Consider the following 22599-nt stretch of genomic DNA (forward strand, 5'->3'; position numbering starts at 1 on the left):
TCCTCCAGGGGATCTTCCTGACCCAGGGATCGATCTCATGGCTCCTGCTGTGTCTCTTGCATTGCAGACAGATTCTTTACCGCTGAGCCATTGGGGAAGCCTACAGGGAATGACGAATACTACCTCTACCTCACACGGCTGCTAAAGAGAATTGAATTAAAAATGAGAATTAAAAATGAAACAACCATAGAGATAAAGCACCTACTAAGGGTCTGACACAAAAGAGGGTTCAACAAATATTTGCTCCTTGTCCTTCCCTCTGAAAGTTCTCCAGTCTGTTCCCCCTAAAAGTGAAAGTGTTAGTTGCTCAGTTGTGCCCAACTCTTTGCGACTCCATGGACTGGGGCCCACCAGGCTCCTCTGTCCATGGGATTTCCCAGACAAGAATACTGGAGTGGGCTGCCATTTCTTTCTCCAGGGGATCTTCCTGATCCAGGGATTAAACCCAGGTCTCCTGCATTGCAGGCAGATTATTTACCGTTTGAGCCACCAGGGAAGCCCTAAGAGGACCTTAAAGTTTTAGAACCTGGTTATCATGCTTCTTTTCCTATAAGCTCAGGCTGCAACTGGGAGCCATAAGATAAGCAATCTGATTAAACTGGTTGCCCCTTGGGGAGAGGGGTGGTTGTCCCTTTAGCCCCCAAAAGGCATCAACAAGGACATTTTGAAAGAGCAATCTTATTTACCAGTGGAAGAACCAGGAAAGTCAGCCTGTCCCATCACCCTCCCCATACACAAGCTCCTGCTGGGGCCTTCCAGCCTCTCTATCACCTCTGATAGGGGTGAGATGTTTACATCCCAAGGAGTCATTTAGAGTTCCCCTCCTTCAGGCTTCAAGCTGGGACCCCAGCTCTTGCACAGCAAATATTTCCCCTGGGCTATGGGGGTGATGTTTTTAAAAACAAAATAACCCGTGCACCCAGACAAGTGAAGTGAAAGTCGCTCAGTTGTGTCCAACTGTTTGTGACCTCATGGACTATACAGTCCATGGGATTCTCCAGGCCAGAATACTGGAGTGGGTAGCTGTTCCATTCTTCAGGGGATCTTCCCAACCCAGGGATGGAACCCAGGCTTACCCGCATTGCAGGCAGATTCTTTACCAGCTAAGCTACCAGGGAAGCCCGTCCAGACCAACCTGCAGGTAATTCCCAGCTGTAGCAGGGGACTTGAGGCCTTCCAGGTACGGGTGGCAATGGCACCCACTCCAGTACTCTTGCCTGGAAAATCCCATGGACGGAGGAGCCTGGTAGGCTGCAGTCCATGGGGTTGCGAAGAGTTGGACACGACTGAGCGACTTCACTTTCACTTTTCACTTTCATGCATTGGAGAAGGAAATGGCAACCCACTCCAGTGTTCATGCCTGGAGAATCCCAGGGACGGGGGAGCCTGGTGGGCTGCCGTCTATGGGGTCGCACAGAGTCAGACACGACTGAAGCGACTTAGCAGCAGCAGCAGCAGGTGAGAATGGACACCACGGCTGCCACAGGGCTGTCACCCTTACACTGGCTCACCTCTGCTCAGCAAATACCTCAGTGGAGAAGCCACTCTGCTTGAGTGCCTTCCTCAGCCTAGCTTGAGGTGCTTGTTTTCTACTCTGAGACCTCTCTGTACTGGACTTCTCTCAATCAACTCTCGGTCACTGGACAGATGGGTCTGGCTACCCTCGGGCCAGGGATCCTGACTTTGAGGGCACCCGCATGTTCTTCAGGCCTGTTCACTGTCTGTTTCCTGGGCTGGCAGCTTCACCAGGGCAGTGGCTCCGAGGTGCCTAGTATAGTGTCTGGCACACAGTAGGTGTTGAGTGAACAGTCATAGTAACACTGAACCAAGACTTCCTGCCAGGTACTGTTTGGAGCACTTTACACATATCCGTTCATGAAATCTTCACAACAATCACATAAAGTGTGTACTATTATCATCCTGGTATGATGATTAAGAGCAGTAATCCTGGAGCTAGGTTACCCGGATTCCTGTCCTGACTCTACCACTTATTGGTTAAGTTACTTAGCCTTTCTTTCTCTCTGTGTGTGAGTGTGTGCTCAGTCATGTCCGACTCTTTGTCCTCTGTCTGTGGAATTTTCCAGGCAAGAATACTGGAATGGGTTGCCATTTCCTCCTCCAGGAGATCTTCCCCACTCAGGGATCGAGCCCGCATCTCTTGCATCTCCTACATTGGCAGATGGATTCTTCACCACTGAACCACCTGGGAAGCCCTTTCTGTGCCTTACTGTTAAATGGGGATAATAACTGTACCTACATCACAACGCTTAGAGCAGGAAATGGCAATCCACTCCAGTATTCTTGCCTGGAAAATCCCACGGACAGAGGAGCCTGGCGGGCTGCAGTCCATGGGGTTGCAAAGAGTTCCACGTGACTTAGGGACTGAGCACACGTCACAACGGAGTTGCAATGTAGCGAGATGAGTTCACATACACAAAGCGTTATATATTAGGCATTATCCTCACTTTTCGGTGGCAAAGATTGAGACACAGAGTTTTGTTAACTTTTCCGAGGTCATACAGCTGAGAAGAACAAAGTATGACTCAAACCCAGTTGCTGGGGCTCTATAGTCAAGGCTCTTAACCACTTCACTGTGCTGCTCTTACGGAAACCTGGCTCCCTCCTGGGAACACTGTGAAGGTCTCCCTCATCTAAAACACGCAACTATAAAGGTGTGTTTAAGCGTCTTATACCGCCCGCGCCAGCCGCGGTGTGTCTGAGTCCGTGTGTTCAGTGTGAGCGCCGTGAGAGTGCCCGCTGATGCTCACGCGGGAAGGGAGGGGTCCCCCCAACTCTGGGTGGGCGCGGTCAGTGGGGCTCGCCTCGCCGCCAGCCTCCAGAGCAGCGACTCTTCCCGTGGCCAACAGGGGTCAGCCGTAGCCGCTGTTGGCGCCTCTTGAGCGATGAGCGGCTGCCAAGAGCGGAACACAGCTCGGCTGGGTGCGCGAAGGACCCTTGGAGGTCATGCGCCCTTCGAGGTCCCCCGGGAGGAGGAGGTCCCGCCCAAGATCACCCAGGGGTGCGTGTTAACAGTGCGGGAACCCAAATCTCTTCGTCCTTGGCTCTTCCCTAAAGCCCAAGAGGCCAGTTTGAAGGGGCTCTAGAAACCGGGAGGTTTGGATCTCTGGAAGGTTCCACCGGAGGTGTTGGTCCTAGTAGCAGTTGTACAATGGACGTGCTGTGTGACCTTGGGTAGGTTGTCACCCTCTCTAGTCCTACAGTCCGTCCAAGGAGAGGGTCCCGGGGGCCGACGCGTCTTGTGATTCTAGAGAGGGTCTCTCTGTCAATACTTCATCCTCTGGCCCTGAATGGTCCAGAGTCGGCCCCGCTGGGGTCGGAGCCTGCGGGTGACAGCCACGCGCGCCGGGGATCCATCCGGTTATCCGGAGCTCAGCGCGGGGCCGGTTGGGAGCGGAGAGCCCGGCGTCCGGCAGGGGGCGCTGCCGCACTGCGCGCGGTTCCCCGCGCGTTCTTCCAAGGACAGCGTGGACGCGGCGGGCGGCGCAGGGGCAGTGGCTGGCTGAGCCCGGCCGCGCCCACACTCCTGCTGTTGTAGTTCCCAGACACTGTCTGGGGCGTCGGGACTGGGGGTGAGCCATCCGGTGCACCCGCTGGTCCTCAGCAGGTTTCTGGAGCTCGGTGTGTGGGTGGGGGAAAGGGGCAAGGAGCAAACTCTGGGAGGTCTGGCCTCATTCGCTCTTTGACCTTGAGAGATCACTGCCCTTGTCTGAGCCTCTGTTTCCTGCCTCGCAAGGGAGTTTCTAAGAAGCGGATGAGATACTGCATGTGAAAATGCTTTAGGAAATCTGAGGCCCAGGCCAGATGCTCTTACTGAAAAAATAGCTCTACCTGCTCACCCAATCCACCCTGCCAGTTCTGCCCGCGGGTAGTAATCGTTTGAGCCCTTTTAACTTGTTTTCTAATGTTTACTTATATTTTTTGAACTAATATGCTTATACTGCTGCTTCTCAATTTACCAGTTTCAGACATTGCCTGTTGTCTGCCCGTTGGAATAAATAAAGAATTAGCTGTGTTCCAATCCCATTCCCCTGCCCAGTATATTTGGAACACTATATTTAGGTAACTCAGTGATCAGCCTTCCTATTAAGAAAATGTGGCTCTTCATTTCCGCAAATGTTGTATCAGAATTGCCTTACACCTCTCAACCCATATTTCCCCCCAACAAAACCTCCGTCATGTTCCACATTCTGACTTGGGCCTCCTTCTCCCAGAGATGTTCCCTCCCAAACTGCACTGGCCAGCTGTCTGCTGGGGCTCTTTTCCCCAAAGCTTTCTTCCCATGTTCCTGTTTCTTGGGCCTCTGTCTGGCTCTGTTTACTCCCTTCTTTGGGAAACTCCAGTTGTCTCTTAAGAAATTGGGCAGGGGTGGGAAATTTTCATGTGTGTGGACTTAATCTATATTCTACTCTTGTACTTGATTGGTAATTCAGCTAAGCATAGAATTTTAGGTTGAAAATTATTCTCCTTCAGAAACTCGACGCTCTGCTCCATTGTCTTCTGCACCTGGATTTACTGTTCAGAATCTTTGTGCTTTCTGATTCCTTATTTCATGTGTAACTTCTCTCTCTTCTTCTCCCTCTCTGTTTTTTAGGGTTTTCTGTTTATCCTTGGAATTCTGGAATTTCAGAATGCATGTGACATATTTGTGACTCTCATTCATTGGGCTAGTCCCTGGGTGGCCCTTTTCAATCTAGAGACTCATGTCCTTCAGTTCCATGGAGACAAAACACTGTTTTCTTTAATAATTTCCTTCTTCCTCTTTCCTCTCTGAAGCGCCTATGAGTTGGATCCTTCCTTGCCTCTTTTCTCCTATTTCCTTTGTCCTTCTCTCTCTGTTCTGCTCTCTAGATTATTTCCTTAAATTTATGTCCTAATCCTTCTATTGAATTTTTAAACTTCAGCTATTATATTTTTAATTTCTAAGGGTTCTTATTTGTTCCCTGTTCTCTCCCAAATAAAACAATTGAAATAGCTGCTTTATTTATCTCTCAGAATATTACTTAGTGATTTTCTCCTCCTGTTCCCTGGCTTATCTCTGTCTCCTCTAGTTGACCTGTTTTGTTTGTTTGATTTATTGTGGTCTCTCTCAGACTCTGTGTCCCTCCCCATGTTGGAGATGTTGCTGATATTTAGTGATCTTAGGTTTCTGTACACAATTAGGATGAGAGTCCAAGAAGTTGACTGACTTTTGTGGAGGCAGTTGTACCAGTTTCCCTTTAGGTGGATCAGATAGGGTCTGGCCTTTTGGTTGGGAGACAGATAAATATCAACAAGGGAAGTTTTTTTCTCTGGGACTACTCTGTAAGGCAGGATGGATGTGGTTAAAAGCATGGATTCTGGAGCCAGAATACCTGGGTTTGAATCCCATCTCTACCACTTACTAGCTGTATGACTTTGGACAAGTCAATTAATCTCCCTGTGCCTCAGTTTTCTATTGTAAATTAGACCTAATAAGAATATTACCCCATGGGTTGTTGGGTTTGTAAAGCTATTATCCTGGTACATAGTGATGGGTCTTGTGGTCACTGTTTCAGCCTTATTCTCTGCAGAGAATAAGGTCAGACCACCGGGCAGATTCTCAGTTAATCCTCCTGTTTTCTGCCCTTTCTGGCCTCAAAATCTCATCTTCTATTCCGTGCCCCCTTCCCAGTTCAGCAGAGCCATTGACTTTCTTCTCAGTGGCATACCTTCTGCGGGTCTTATGTGATTCAGTAGAAACTAGTACAAATTTAGTTCATCAAAAATTGTTCCATGCAAGAAATCATTGAAAAATAAAATACTTTCTAATTTTTAATCATTGAAAAATTAAATTGTAAACATTTAATTTTAACCCCAAACATACAAATGCCTATTCTTTTTTCTTTGAGTATGGGTCTATTCATGGGAATTCTGTAAGGTCTTTCTTGTGCAAACCCCAGTGCTTAAAGCATTGTCTACCAGATCCTGGTTTGCTTCTTTATAGTACAGCCAGACTTACAGGAGCTTATGGAACAATCTGAACGCAGATTCCTTCTAGATTTATATAATTTCCTTCCAATCTGTTACAATTGCTTGTCTGTAACTTATCTGAACATGTTTTTAAATAGCAATCTGCCTTCACTGAGTTTTTCAAGGCTTTCAACTTAGTTTCATAAAATAACTCCCTTTCACTATCATATTTTATTGGCTTATTAATATTAAATTGACTCACATAATTACAAGAGCAAGTATAGCTGGCATAAACAGGTTTGGGAATAAACAATTGTTTCTGGGAAAAGCAGATGAATTAACTGCAGGAGATATTATATGGGCATTCTGAGGAACATTCTACCAGACAGGGGTATTCAGCTCCCAAAGTATGTAAAGAGAAGGCAAGTGTGGCTATTCTGAGAGCACTCATTCAGCGGTGGTGGAGTGTGAGAGCTTAGGTCCCATCACTCTGCAACATAAGTACCACTCACTCCTCTGACCCCTTTCAATCTTACAGAAATTCATTGAACTTTCTCATCCATTATGACTCCTTTTCTTTGCTTCCTGTCCTCTGGGTTTATATCTTCTCTTTTCCTTATTGTCATTTTAGGGGAGGGGGTGCAGAGAGAGAGACAAGATAAGCATTAAAGTTCAGCTGCCATTTTTATCCAGACAGTTTCTCTTATTTAAGACTCCCAGCATCCAGCGAGTGGCAGAGACTGTTATTATCTCCACAGAGGTCACACAGCTGTAAGTGACAGAAGCAAGTTTCAAACTCAGGTCTGTCAGAGGCTGTAGTGGATACTGCGGTGTTTTGCTTGGATCCCCTCCCCAGGGTCAACGCACCATCCTCCAACTGCTGGGAATGTTGGTTGCTGGTGGCTCACTGAAAGTTGTCCTTGGCTGTAGGAACTGCCTCGCCCTTACATGTGCTTCATCTCAAGGGATCACTGTGGCTAGGAAGGGGCCTTGTGCCCATGTGGGAGTATAAGAGCCCAGCCGTCTTCCCTCATTTGGATGCTTCTGAGGGGCCATCTCAGATCCAGGGCTCTCTGTGGGATCTGCTGAGATACCAGTTGCAATTCACTGTGGGTCAGCTTGTGTCTCTGCCCAGTTACAGGGGTGTTTCCAGAGAGGACTCCCCAGTAAGCCTTCTGTACACAACTCCTCACTTGAGAGTCTGTTTGTGGGAAACCCAATGTCAGGCAGAAGCCATGGTCCTTGATTTTTTGCTGCCTTGTCTGGTAATGGAGATCCTGAACTCCCAGGCTGTCTTGGGGCAGGATTCATCAGCAGGGTGAGGAAAGCTGGGCTGAGGGTGGTTGTTGCAGAGCTCAGGACCTGTGGGGGTGGCTGACATCCATGCAGGATGGGCAGGGTGCACTATTCTTTGATGTGGGTTTGAGGACGGGCTTCCAGGTGGTACTAGTGGTAAAAAAAAAAAAAAAAAAAATCTGCCTGCCAATGCAGGAGATATAAGAGACATAGATTCGATCCCTGGGTCAGAAATATCCCCTGGAGGAGGGCGTGCAACCCACTCCAGTATCTTTTCGTGGAGAATCCCCATAGACAGAGGGGCCTGGGGGGCTACAGTCCATAGGGTTGCACAGAGTTGGACACGACAGAAACTGCTTAGCACGCATGCACAGTTGGAGGGCAGGGCTGTGTGGTGGGAGATGAGCTGAGCAGGCAGATGCTAAGGAGGGATTTACAGTCATAAGAGGTTTTACGTAAGGAATGACATGATCTGATCTGTGATTGAGCGAGATGAACTTGACTGTAAGATGGATGGGAAGGGGCCGGTGGGGACAGGGAAGGCTATGAAGGGGCAGCTACAGTGGTCCAGGAGACAGAGAGAGGCCTGGTTCAGGGCAGTGAGGAGGCAGAGATGGTTCTCAGTGACGGGCTGCTCCCTGCCCCCCCCAGAACCCCAGCCTCCACTACCCTGTTCTTTTACTGTACTTTCAGATGTGTTGCATAATCAACTTACTTGTTATGGTTATTGTTCGTCTCCCTCCACTACAATGTAAGTTCCTCAAAGGAAGGGATTTTTCTGATTCGTTTATTGACATGTTGTCAACCATAAAAGAGTATTCGGCACACAGCAGGTGCTCGGTAAATAATAATGGATGGAGAAGGGATGGGGGATCCTTGTGAGGTGTGAGGGACTGGGACATGGCATAAAGATTAGTCCTTTGGCTTCTGCCTGGGTGCATGGGTGGATGGTGGGGGCTTCGTGATATGAGGTTTGGGGAGAGGCTCCATTTTTCAGGAACTGAGGGGGCAGATATGGGAGATGGGAGGAGTCCCCACTGCTGATGTCCAGCAGATCTCAGTTCTTGTAAACTTGAATTTTTCACTGTTGCTAGGAGTGATGGGCTGTCTGTGGGATGACCAGTGGGCTTGGAATGAAAAAGGTCCTCCATTTGTAGTTAAAAATGCTACTTACCTTTTGCCTCCTTGTCCCAGTCCCTCTTAGCTGAGAACCCTGATCCCTGAGTTCTGCTGGTGTCTCTGCTGGGGATAAGCTCTGTGCTCGCCAAGCCTCAGTTTCCCTGGCAGGTGAGGTGAATTCATTTCTCTGAGAAACGCTCCTGGCCCCCACCCTGTCAAGGTCTCCTCCCTTCTCTCATGGTTTCCAAGGTACCGAATGCTGCATCATGTCTGGTCACCATGGGACTGGGAAGCTGCTTGTCACAGATACAGAACTGAGTTATGGACTGGAAACAGGGCAGAGACAAACAATTGCTTTCCCAGATAGGCAGTGTAGAGGATAGAGCTCTGGTTGTGTTGGAACTTGTCAGCTAGGTTTTGGAGTTTTTTTAAAAATGATCTTTCCAAGATGCACTGATTCTGCCTGGATGCTTAAATGAGGGAGTTTGGCATCTTGAAATCAATGTGTGCAAAACCCTATTTATCATTGCTCCTCCCAAGCTGCTTTTCCTGCTCTCTCTGTGTCTCTCTCTCGATGGCATCACTGTCCTCCCCTCTGCACGATTGTAACCCCCTCCTGCTTCCGTATTCTCTTTCTTTCGTTGTTGCTATTGCTTGGAAATATCTTTGTTTTGCCTTTGCTCTTTACAAAAAGATTTATTATGGAAAGTCCAAGTTCATACAAAAGTAGAGGGAGTAATGAACCCCTGTGAACGTCACCCAGCTTCATAGTCGTCAACCCACAGGCTGCCTTGTTTTATCTACTCCTGCCCACTCTCCTCACACTTCCATGCCCCCAGATTATTATTGTTTAAAAAAATTATTTATTTATTTACTTATGTTGAGCTCGGTCTTCATTGCTGCACGTGGGCCCTCTCCAGTTGCCGCAAGTGGGGGCTACTCTTTGTGGTATCCAGGCCTCTCCTTGCAGCGGCCTCTCTTGTGGAGTGCAGGCTCTAGGTGCATGGGCTTCGGTGGCAGCACGTGGGCTCAGTAGTTGTGGCTCAGGGCTCTAGAGTGTGGGGTCAGTAGTTGTGGAGCATGGGCTTAGTTGCTCTGAGGAATTGTGGCATGCTCCACGGGATCTTCCTGGACCAGGGATTGAAGCCGTGTCCCCTGTAGCAGCAGGAGGATTCGAATCCACTGTACCACCAGGGAAGTGCCCACAGATTATTTATATATATGTGTGTGTGTGTGTGTACATATATAAAATAACTTTTGGATGGCATCACTGACTCGATGGACATGAGTTTGAGCAAGCTCCAGGAGTTGGTGCTGGACAGGGAGGCCTAGCGTGCTGCAGTTCATGGGGTCATAAGAGTCAGACAAGAGTGAGCAACTGAACTGAACTGTTAACCTTTCTAGCCAGTCAATTCTCGAATACATATATTTTTTAAAAAATCAGTATGTGAAATATCTTTTCAAATGAACAATAAAAACATTTATTGAAAGAATAATGTTAATGAATGGGAAAAATAGCAGTTATTAGATACCTGTCTATAAGTAGGTACTCTTAAGCATTATGCATGTGAGTTAATTTAATACTTTAAAAATTGTTCTGAAATATGTGCCATTATTATTCCCAGTTAGCAAATGGAAAAAAAGATGAACTAAGTATCAGAGATGAAGGGTCATACAATAGATGGAGTTGCCTTAAAATCAGTCTGTCTGAATCCCCTAGACTCTTTTTAAAGCAAAGCCTAGCTTAGACAAAATATCATCAGGCCTATAAATATAAGAATACATTAAAATACATAGCTATAAACATAAACTAGTCACAAAAAGACAAACACCATATGATTCCACTTACAGGAGGTACTTAGAGTAGTCAGAATCATAGAGACAGAAAGTAGAACGGTGGTTGCCAGGGGCTGGAGGGAGGGGAGAATGAGGAGGTAGTGTTTGATGGGTACAGAACTCAGTTTTACAAGATGAAGAGAGTTGTGGAGATGGATGATGGGGGATGGTAGCACAATATTATGAATATATTTAATTCCACTGAACTATTAAAACTAGTTAAGATGGTGAATTTTATATTCTGTATATTTTACCACAATAAAAATTGGAAAAATACATAACTATAATATCATCAGGGGCTTCCCTGGTGGCTTGGATGGTAAAAAATCTGCCTGCCATGCAGAAGACCCGAATTAGATCCCTGAGTCAGGAAGATCCCCTGGAGAAGGAAATGGCAACCCATTCCAGTATTCTTGCTTGGAGAATCCCATGGACAGAGGAGCCGGGTGATCTATAGTCCATGGGGTCACAAAGAACTGGGCATGACTGAGCAGCTAAGTGTGCATGATATCATTACCATACCTAAAAATAAAGAATTCTTTAATGTCATCAAATATGCAGTTAGTGTTCAAATTTCCTGAGTTAGTTCATAATTTTGTTTCTTTAAAATTTTATGTGATTCAGAATCCAAGTAAGTTCTGTATATTGCAATTGGGTTATAGTGTCTTTTAAGTCTTTTTTAATCTGTAGGTTACTCCTCCTGTTTTTCCCTAGCTCTATATTTGTTGAGGAACCTTGGTTGTTTATCCTGTTTGCCACATCTGGACTTTGCTGCTTGTATCCCATGGTGTCCTTTGATATGGTCATTTGTCCCCTGTATTTGCTGAATGCTGTTGCTGCTGCCGCCAAGTCGCTTCAGTTGTGTCCGACTCTGTGCGACCCCATAGACGGCAACCCACCAGGCTCCCCCGTCCCTGGGATTCTGCAGGGAAGAACACTGCAGTGGGTTGCCATTTCCTTCTCCAATGCATGAAAATGAAAAGTGAAAGTGAAGTCGCTCAGTCGTGTCCGACTCCTAGCGACTCCATGGACTGCAGCCCACCAGGCCCCTCCGTCCATGGGATTTTCCAGGCAAGAGTACTGGGGTGGGGTGCCATTGCCTTCTCCATATTAGGAGTTAAATCTAGAGGCATCATCAGATTTGAATTCTGAGCAAGAATACTTCAGAGGTGGGGTGAACTTTTACCATGAGACACAAAATTGTCTAATCATCACATCTCTTTTTGTTATTAGCTGCCATTGATCCATTACTTCCTCAGCATTTGCACAATAATTATAGTCTGTGATTAAAATAATTTTTGAAGATCTTATTGGTTTTATTCAACAATTCATGAGTTGGGCAGGATCTTATCTAGCAGAGAGAAAGGAGCTCTGAGGACCTATACAAAATAAAAGAACTTTACAGGCAGAAGGGAACGAACTGGTTGTGGCAAGGTCACCTTCCTTTAGGGGTCGACAGGGGTCTATCAGGCAGATTGACTCACTAGTTGTGACTAGGTAGTTCCTGACTGACTGGTTTAAGATTTCATTCTTGGGAGAGGCTGAAACTAAGTAATTAAATATTAAGTCTTGGTTTGATGACATGGGGCTTAGCATAAGTGATTACATTTTGGGATGTTGTCAACTGAGAGAGCCTAATGGAGATCTGATCAAAATTTAGGGGCTTAGCATCACTCCTTGTTACTGTCCTGAAGTTCTTACAGTTTTTTTCTAGTTTTGTATGAGGTTCACAGGTTATAATATCTTTTTGCAGAATCTATGTGGTATTTACAGTTCATAATTTCAAATTCATGTGCACGCTAAGTTGTCTCTGTCATGTCCAACTCTTTATGACCCTGCAGACTGAGGCTTCCAGGCTCTTCTGTCCTTGGGATTTTCCAGGCAAGATTACTGGAGTGGGTTGCCATTTCCTCCTCCAGGGGATCTTCCGGACCCAAGGATTGAACCCACATCTGTCTCCTGCATTGGTAGATGGGTTCTTTACCACTAGTGCCACACGGGAAACCCATTTTTGGTCATTTTCTTCATTCCTTTTCTGATGTTCCAGTCCTAGGAAGATAATTTACTTGGTAATTAGTGGCTGCAAACATGCATTTAAAGAGTTTGAGAGAATACAGTGCATTAGGGAGACCATTATGAGTATTATAAACAAGATAATTTCTAATATGTGGAGTGCACTTCAGAGCTATGGTCCCCAAGGCCCAAATATCAATGCCAAATAAGTCAAAGAAAGATCTCGTTGATTTCTTGGCCAAGTGACTTGTTCAGTGATCTTAAGCAGCTCAACTTCAACTTCCCACAAGTGTTAATCCAGTGGCAGCAAGTAGTATTGGCCACAGCAGACACCTCCTTGCTTAGCTGAAAGATTAATCAAGGACTCTCCTATTATCACGGAGAAGGCAATGGCACCCCACTCCAGTACTCTTGCCTGGAAAATCCCATGGACGGAGGAGCCTGGTAGGCTGCAGTCCATGGGGTCGCTAAGAGTAGGGCATGACTGAGCGACTTCACTTTCACTTTTCACTTTCCTGCATTGGAGAAGGAAATGGCAACCCACTCCAGTGTTCTTGCCTGGAGAATCCCAGGGACGGGGGAGCCTGGTGGACTGCCATCTATGGGGTCGCACAGAGTTGGACATGACTGAAGCGACTTAGCAGCAGCAGCAGCAGCATCCTATTATCAAGAACAACTTTGGCCAAAGAGGCTTAGGAATTTTGTCTGACAGCTATTGCTTTAGCGTGAATTTTGCAATATCTTTAAGAATTGAGGAGAGGTTCCTGATTATAGCCTCATTCCTACTCACTACTATGGAGGAAAGTAGGGATCTGCCAAAGGAAGAGAATCCTGAATCATGAGTGCCTCTGGTAGGACCTTTCTAACTTGATGAAGTAAATTCAGGGAAGTTGACCAATGAGGTGTTTCAGTTTGAGTGTGGGCAGTCTGGGGGCACAGTTGGATAAGAGGATTGCTAAGTGATGTGCTAGCCATCTAGGCATTCATAGCCTCAAGGGGAATGATAACCACCACAGGATCACTTTTTCCTTTGTTCTTTAGCTGGAGTTGTTTAAGGAGTAACATCCTCTCATAAACTATTTGGATACCCTGAGGTGCAGTTCATATAGGAAAAGCAGGAAAAATGCTTGATTCTTATCATTTATTTTCAATTTAAAAAATAACAGGTTGGTTTCCTAGCATTATCCAAAGGTGACGAATGAGATGATATTGTATCCTAATGAACTCATGGATTTAAATAAAAGGGATGTTTTTCAATCCATTTCAGTTTTTGTCTTTATTAATGCTCATATGGTCCTATCTTTTGGTTAATGGGAACCTCAACTGCCTTTGATTATAACCTCAGTAGTCCCTACTAGCTTCCTTGCTTTCTAGAATGACAGGGTGTTCCATTCTGTGCATTTCCTGCCCCAGGCCTGCAATCAGCCATTTCTCCAAGGGCTTGGGGCAAAAGGGAGTTTAGGTAGTTTAAACTAATTTAGCTCCTAGTTTAAAATGCTACTTACCAATTGTCTCCCTTTCTTTTTAGTGGGAAATGGTATTTAGAAACTGGAGTCTGAATACTAGGAGTATTTTTTCATATTATATTTGATACATCAGTTCAGTTCAGTCTCTCAGTCGTGTTTGACTCTTTGCGACCCCATGATTCGCAGCACGCCAGGCCTCCCTGTCCATCACTGTCTCCCGGAGTTCACTCAGACTCACATCCATTGAGTCGGTGATGCCATCCAGCCATCTCATCCTCTGTCATCCCCTTTTCCTCCTGCCCCCAATCCTTCCCAGCATCAGAGTCTTTTCCAATGATTCAACTCTTCGCATGGGGTGGCCAAAGTACTGGAGTTTCAGCTTTAGCATCATTCCTCCCAAAGAACACCCAGGGCTGATCTCCTTCAGAATGGACTGGTTGGATCTCCTTGCAGTCCAAGGGACTCTCAAGAGTCTTCTCCAACCCCACAGTTCAAAAGCATCAATTCTTCTGCACTCATCTTTCTTCACAGTCCAACTCTCACATCCATACATGACTACTGGAAAAACCATAGCCTTGACTAGACGGACCTTTGTTGGCAAAGTAATGTCTCTGCTTTTTAATATGCTATCTAGGTTGATCATAACTTTTCTTCCAAGAAGTAAGCGTCTTTTAATTTCATGGCTGCAGTCACCATCTACAGTGATTTTAGAGCCCAGAAAAATAAAGTCTGACACTGTTTCCACTGTTTCCCCATCTATTTCCCATGAAGTGATGGGACCAGATGCCATGATCTTCATTTTCTGAATGTTGAGCTTTAAGCCAACTTTTTCATTCTCCACTTTCACTTTCATCAAGAGGCTTTTGAGTTCCTCTTCACTTTCTGCCATAAGGGTGGTGTCATCTGCATATCTGAGGTTATTGATATTTCTCCCAGCAATCTTGATTCCAGCTTGTGTTTCTTCCAGCCCAGCGTTTCTCATGATATATTCTGCATAGAAGTTAAATAAGCAGGGTGACAATATACAGCCTTGACGTACTCCTTTTCCTATTTGGAACCAGTCTGTTGTTCCATGTCCAGTTCTAACTGTTGCTTCCTGACCTGCATATAGGTTTCTCAAGAGGCAGGTCAGGTGATCTGGTATTCCCATCTCTTGAAGAATTTGCCACAGTGTATTGTGATCCACACAGTCAAAGGCTTTGGCATAGTCATTAAAGCAGAAATAGATGTTTTTCTGGAACTCTCTTGCTTTTTCCATGATCCAGCGGATGTTGGCAATTTGATCTCTGGTTCCTCTACCTTTTCTAAAACCAGCTTGAACATCTGGAAGTTCACAGTTCACCTATTTGATACATACAAAAAAATATATACCATATATATAATTATGAAGCATCATCATAAAAGGGCTACTCATCAGTCACCACCCACTTTAATAATCGGAAGCTTATCAACAGCAGTTCATTGTGTAGTTCTCCCTTCTTTATCGCAGCTTTCAGCTTCCATCTGAGAGGGTGGATTGTGTATTTATCATTCTCTTGCTTAAAAAAAAATTTATCTCTTATGTTTGTGTCCTTAAATATACATACCTATTTTATAGCTTTTTTGAGCTTTGTAAGAATGATATTGTGAAGAATGTTCTTCTATTTTCTGCCTTGATTTTGCCTAATGTAATTCAAAACAAATCTGAGAAATATCCTGTTGGTTTTTTAAGCTGTAGTTCATTTGTTTTCATTGCTGTATGATAGCCCACTAAAGTAGTGTGACTATACTGTAATAATTTTATCCATTCTCTTGTTTGTGGACATTTGAGTTGTCTCCAGTTTTTAGTACTACAAATAGTTTGCTAAGATAATGCTGTTACAGGTATTCTTGTTCATATCTCTGGTACACATGTGCAAGAATTTGTCTAGGGCAGTGGTTATCAAACATTTTCGTTTCAATATTCCAGAGAACTTTTGTTTACATGCATTATATCTATAGATTTTTCTATACTAGAAATTAAAACAGAAAAATATAACTATATTATTTATTAATTCATTTAAAAATGGCAATAACAAACTCATGATATGTTAATATAAATCATATATTTTAAGTGAAAAATCACTACATTTACTAAGACAAATTAAGTAGAAGGAGTGGCATTATTAAATTTTTGCAAATGTCTTTAGTGTCTGGATTAATAGATGATAGCAGATTCTCATATCTACTTCCATGTTCAGTCTGTTGAGCTATCTTATGTTACACAGCTTCTATAAAACTCCTCTGTATTTTTGTGAGACAAGAGAGAAAAAGTCAAATAATGCCTTTCAAATATATTACAAAAGTGTTTTTGACCTTATGGATTCCCCTGAAAAAGTCTCAGGGTCCCTGAACCACACTTAAAACTGCTGCGACTTTACTCTGATGCACTTGCCTGCATCAGAGAAGGAAATGGCAACCCACTCCAGTGTTCTTGCCTGGAGAATCCCAGGGACAGAGGAGCCTGGTGGGCTGCCGTCTCTGGGGTTGCAGAGTCGGACATGACTGAAGTGACTTAGCAGCAGCAGCAAGGAATATTGGTCTAAGTGAAACTGCTGAGTCATAGGGGTTGCATATGAACATAGACAAATATTCAAGCTATATAAATTAATATTGTTTCCCAAAATAGTTGTAACAATTAACACTTCCATCACTAGCATCTGAGAATTTCCATGGATTCACATTTTCCCCAACACTTGACGTTATCAAATATTCTGTTTTCACCCATGTAATGAATATGAAATGGTATTTCATATATCTGTACCCAGTTTCTTCTCATCTTAATACATCCTTCTCACACTGCCAGCTTAATATTTCTGTGATGACATTTTGATCATGTCATGTTTGTTCCTCCTGAAAATCTTTCAAAGGCCCTATTTTTTCTTTCTTTCCCTCAACACGTCTAGGAACAAATGTATCATTCCTCCAGTCAAGGCTCTTTCAGCAAAGACTGATTCAATCAGCGAAATATTCTACATGGTTACTAGTACATGTAATTTTACATGTACATTCTAGGCAAATGGAAATACTTGCTGTCCTCAAGGAGGCAATTTCACACTCCAAGTTTTTGCCTTGAATATACTTCAAGTGTACTTCAGTATACTTGAGTATACTTCAGCCTTGAATACCGTCTCTATTCTATCTGCCTTCTGGAATCCATTCATTTCTGATGATGTTACTGGTATGCAGCTTCTCCTAAGAAGTCTTGGGGCTTCCCCGGTGGCTCAGTGGGTAAAGAATCTGCCTGCCGTGCGGAAGACACAGGAGATGAGGGTTCAATCCCTGGGTCAGGAAGGTCCCAAGGAGGAGGCCATGGCAACCCTATTCACTATTCTTGCCTGGAGAATCCCATGGACAGAGGAGCCTAGTGGGCTGCAGTCCATAGAGTTGCAAAAAGTCGGACACGACTGAAGCGACTGAGCACACATCAAGAAACATGCCCACATCTTTCCCTCTTCTGAACTCCACTACACAAGGCTTGTCTCTCTCTTATCCTTTCACCATACCGTCATGGATTCTAGTTAGGAGTGCTGTCCACCCCGGTCCAGGAGCTCCTTGAGGTCAGAGACCATGTCCTTTTGTCTTTGTGTTCCCCAAACCTCTAACATAAAATAGGGGCTAAACATCTGTTGATGATACAAGGTGCTTTCTGTTAAGGTTTTTTTTTTTTTTTAAATGGCCAATATAGCAAATGAGGAAGCAGGGAGAATGGGCTGTGGGAGCTCAAAGCGGGTGGTGGGGTGCTGATGTAGACAGGGAAGGCTGGAACCAGCATGACTTGGAGTGGGCTTGGGAAAATGGGGCTGTGGATGATCAAAGTAGAGGCACATTGGGCCTGAGGCTGAGGAGAAGGAGAGATGTGGGCTGAAAACATAAAGCTAAAGGATTTGGGCCAGATTTCAATGCACAGAAACTGTGCATCCTTGGGACCAGTTCTTACTGCTGCCTATCCAGCAAGGGGATGGCCTGGCTGGAGCAGAGACCTGGGGCCAGCAAGAGATGAAATGTGGGCTCATCTTCTGGGGTGTCACACCAGTTGAAAAGGACTGGACCCCCAGAGACTCTGGTGGAGTTCAGACTTTAGAGGACTGCTGATCTGTGGGGTTCTTTCTGGGTTGGGGTAGTTTTGGAAGTTTCAAAGGTGATCAAGGACAGCTCATGAATGTGACTTCACTTTCTTCTCTGCTGCAGCCCTGCTCCATCTCTTGACCTTGGACTTCCCTGGTTCCCTCTCAGCTCGCTTTCTCCCCCAGGGCACCCACACTACTCAGAGCATCAGGCAGCCTCTCTCCTCTGCCCTGGTCTCCTCTTGCATTTACCTAGGTACAGAGGGGGTTGTTTGCCAAGATTTGGGCTCAGTCATGGGCTAGAATAATCAGTTGGGGGCCTGCCTTGGTTCTGTCCCAGCTCATTCAGGTGAAAGAGATTTCCCATGGCCTAGTCAGCTCTCAGAATTGGGTTTGGGGTCAAGACTACATTTAAAAATCAGTGTAACCAAACCATTCCTTTTCTATTTATTGTCTGGGTTCTTTCTTCACTCGAGGACTTGAAGGAGATAGGGAAGGGAGGGCAGGGTTTGGGCACAGGAATATCCAGTGGCACTTGGACTCACCCTGGTTTCTAATAGCATCCCCTGACCAATCAGAATAAGCACGTTTAGTGCTTACTGGGTGGGGGGTGGGGGGACAAATCTCACTGAGGCCTTGGTCCCGTTCCGCTGAGAGCAGTATCATGACCATCACCACCATCACTGTCAAACAGCTTCTCCTTACACAGCACACCTGTGTAGATCAGGTCTTGTGTCCTGTGTTAGGTACTTTACATGCAACAGTTCACTGGGTCTTTGAATAACTTATAAAAGCAGGTATTATTACTCCCAGGGAGGGCTGAGGAAAGGGAGGCTCAGAGAGGAGCAGTGACTTTCCTAAATTCACACAACTCCTAACTTGTGGAGTAGAAGGTAGAATCTCCTGCTCCCACCTCTTGGTTTAGGACTGTTAGTGCCAGAACAGGAGGTCACTATCCCATGGCTCCTGTGGGTCTGGGCTTTTTGAGAGAGATTGGGGCAAAGGGCAGGTCCAGCTCATAGGGCCAGTGTGTAGATCTAGCTGGCCCATCCAGACCCTCAGCCACCATAAATGCTACTTGCCCTCCCATTTGCCTTGCTGGAGTGGGGATTTCTGGCGTTGCTCATGGGATGCTGAAGCAGGAAAGGAGGAAGTAGGATCTGTAGAATGTGTGATCCGAAGCCTGTCACCTAGGCTATTGTGCCTCAGTTTCCTCTTTTGAAAATGAATACTAGGACCATCTCTGCTGCTGTCTCAGGACTTTTGTGCAGAAGAAGCAGTGCTACTTAACCATTCATTTGATGTCTCTGTGTTAAGTGTTATGCCAGACTCTATATATTATTTAATATACAGAAGACCTATACAAAAAAGATTTTAATGACCCAGATAACCATGATGATGTGGTCTTTCACCTAGAGCCAGGCATCCTGGAGTGTGAAGTCAAGTGGGCCTTAGGAAGCATCACTACGAACAAAGTGGAAGTGATGGGATTCCAGCTGAGCTATTTCAAATCCTAAAAGATGATGCTGTGAAAGTGCTGCACTCAATATGCCAGCAATTTTTGAAAACTCAGCAGTGGCCACAGGACTGGAAAGGGTCTATTTTCATTCCAATCCCAAAGAAAGGGAATGCCAAAGAATGTTCAAACTACCACAGAATTGCACTCATCTCACACGTTAGCAAAGTAATGCTTAAAATTCTCCAAGCTAGGCTTCAACAGTATATAAACTGAGAATTTCCAGATGTTCAAGCTGGATTTAGAAAAGGCAGACAAACCAGAGATCAAATTGCCAATATCCGTTGGAGAGTAGAAAAAGCAAGAGAATTCCAGAAAAACATCTACTTCTTCATTGACTACACTAAAGCCTTTGATTATGTGGATCACAATAAACTGTGGAAAATTCTTAAAGAGATGGAATACCTGACCACCCTACCTGCCTCCTGAGAAATCTATATGCAGATCAAGAAGCAACAGTTAGAACCAGACATGGAACAACAGACTGGTTCCAAATTGGGAAAGGAGTACGTCAAGGCTGTATATTGTCACCCTGCTTATTTAACTTATATGCAGAGTACATCATGTGAAACACCAGGCAGGATGAAGCACAAGCTGGAATCAAGATTGCCGGGAGAAATATCAATAACCTCACATATGCAGATGACACCTCCATTATGGCTGAAAGTAAAGAGGAACTAAAGAGCCTCTTGATGAAAGTGAAGGAGGAGAGTGAAAAAGCTGACTTAAAACTCAACATTCTAAAAATGAAGATCATGGTATACAGTTCCATCACTTCATGGCAAATAGATGGGGAAGCAATGGAAACAGTGACAGATTTTATTTTCTTGGGCTCTAAAATCACTGTAGATGGTGACTGCAACCATGAAATTAAAAGATGCTTGCTCCTTGGAAGAAAAGCTATGACCAACCTAGATAGCATATTAAAGAGCAAAGACATTTCTTTGCCAACAAAAGTCCATCTAGTCAAAGCTATGGTTTTTCCAATAGTCATTTATGGATGTGAGAGTTGGACTATAAAGAAAGCTGAGCGCTGAAGAATTGATGCTTTTAAACTGTGGTGTTGGAGAAGACTCTTGAGAGTCCCTTGGACTGCAAAGAGATCCAACCAGTCAATCCTAAAGGAAATCAATCATGAATATTCATTGGAAGGACTGATGCTGAAGCTGAAGCTCCAATACTTTGGGCACCTGATGTGAAGAATTGATTCATTTGAAAAGACCCTGATGCTGGGAAAGATTGAGGGCAGGGGAAGAAGGGGACGACAGAGGAGGAGATGGTTGGATGGCATCACTGACTCGATGTACCTGAGTTTGAGCAAGCTCTGGGAGTTGGTGATGGACAGCTGCCGTCGCGTGCTGCAGTCCATGGGGTCACAAAGAGTCGGACACGACTGAGCGACTGAACTGAACTGAATCTTCACAACAACCCTGAGCACTAGGTATTTTTTTGTCTCCATTTTACAGATGTAGAAGCTGAGGCTTGGAGAGGCTGCAAATCTTTGAGCTATGAAGTAGTAGAGCTGGGGTTTGAACCCAGGTCTATTTGGGCTACTGTGAGTTTTATAATAGTGGTGGTGCAGTGTGTGCTGGCATGTGCTGGGGTTTCACATGCTGATGGGCTCTGGGCACTGTGGTTTGCAGTAACAGTAGATAGGAGTGCAGGAGATAGAGCAGGTGGGTCAGACCAGCTAGTGACGCTTTGTTTGCCAAAAGGTATGACAGAGAAGAGAGAGGAAGATTGGGATCTCAGGAAGGATGGTGGTGGTGGCAGAGACCATGCCAGACTCTGTGCCAGATGCTAAGGTCCCAGCAATGGAGCTGACCTGGTCTTGCCCTCAGGGCACTCTGCTGTGGGAACTGACATCCCAACAGACACCAGTGGTGTGCTGTGTTCTATTAGGATGCAGAGGTTGCATCTGAAAAATCCTATGTTATAAAAAGTGAAATCATAGAGACAATTGCCTCAATGGGGAGAAAGAGGTTAAGGGCTAGGCAGTTTCAGACTTGCCATTCCAAAGTTATTTTTCCTTTAGGAACGTCAATAATAAAGGTGCTTTTACAGCTATAAGTGTATGGCTGTAAAACCTGAACATCACAGAGCAAATCCATCCTTAGACATCCCCACCCTTTTGCTTAACATGAACAGCCTTTCTTTTTCTATCACTGCGATATTGTCCTAGGACAGATTCCTCTCTCCTTCCTTTGCTTTGACTGTTCACTGCCAGAGAAACAAAGGGCCAAGCCCCTCTAAGGAAGCATCCTAGAGACATCAGGACTGTAGTCCCCCAATCCCCTCCACTCCCCCACCCCCACTGATTCCCCTGTAGCAGACTCTTCCTCTCCACTGTGTTATAACCAACCACGATTTGCTCAGTGTACACTGTGCCCTCTAATTAAAGGATCACATTATATTTAATTTGCACTTACAAATATCATCATAGGAGACAGTATTACCAGATGTGAGAAAAATAATGGGGGTATGGAGAGGCAGTATTGTGTCACCATGTAAAGTTAAGAAAAAAAAGTGGGGCCTCTGGAGCCAATCTTCATGAGTTGAAATCCTAACTTTGCCACTTACTAGCTGTGTGATCTTGGGCAAGTCACTTAGTCCTCCAAGCTTCATCTCTAAAATGGGGAGAATGGTTGCATCCACTTGTCATGGTGATGAGGATTCAAAAAGTTAATGATTATAAAGCCTAAGCACAGAGCCTTGCACATAGTGAGTGCTCAATAAATGTTAGCGAGTCCATGGTGCAAAGAGAGGAGGATCCACTGAACCTGGGGTATGGGGCATAGAGGGGTGAGGGAAGTCACTGTGGAGGAGGGGAGACCAGAGCTAGACTTGAAGAGTGGATGGGATTGGATAGGATGATGAAGCAGCGTGAACAGAGAGACACAGCAAGTCTCTTTTGGGGCCCCAAACAAGTCTGCAATGATCCAGGCCATGGTTTCTGCTTAACACCAGATGCTATAACAGACAAAACTCTAAAAAGTCAATAGCTTAACATAATAGGTGTTAATTTCTTGCTCATGTAAAGTTCAGTTAGGGACAGTGGGGGAGGAGGGGTACTCTGAACCTCACCAGTATTAATCCAGGCTCTACAACCTTCCCTGCATCTGCCAAGGTCACCCTGGGTGTTGACCTCCAGCTGGTAGATGGGGGAAAAGAGTATAGAGGGTCATGCAGGTGTTATTAAAAATATTTGTATATCGGCTATGTCAGGTCTTAGTGGCGGTATGTAGGATCTTTTGTTGCAGCTCACAGACTCTCTAGTTGCTCCTCAGTATGTGAAATCTTGGTTCCCTAATCAGGGATA

This window comes from Bos indicus x Bos taurus, chromosome 3 (genome assembly GCF_003369695.1).
Source record: "Bos indicus x Bos taurus breed Angus x Brahman F1 hybrid chromosome 3, Bos_hybrid_MaternalHap_v2.0, whole genome shotgun sequence".
NCBI lineage: Eukaryota > Metazoa > Chordata > Mammalia > Artiodactyla > Bovidae > Bos > Bos indicus x Bos taurus.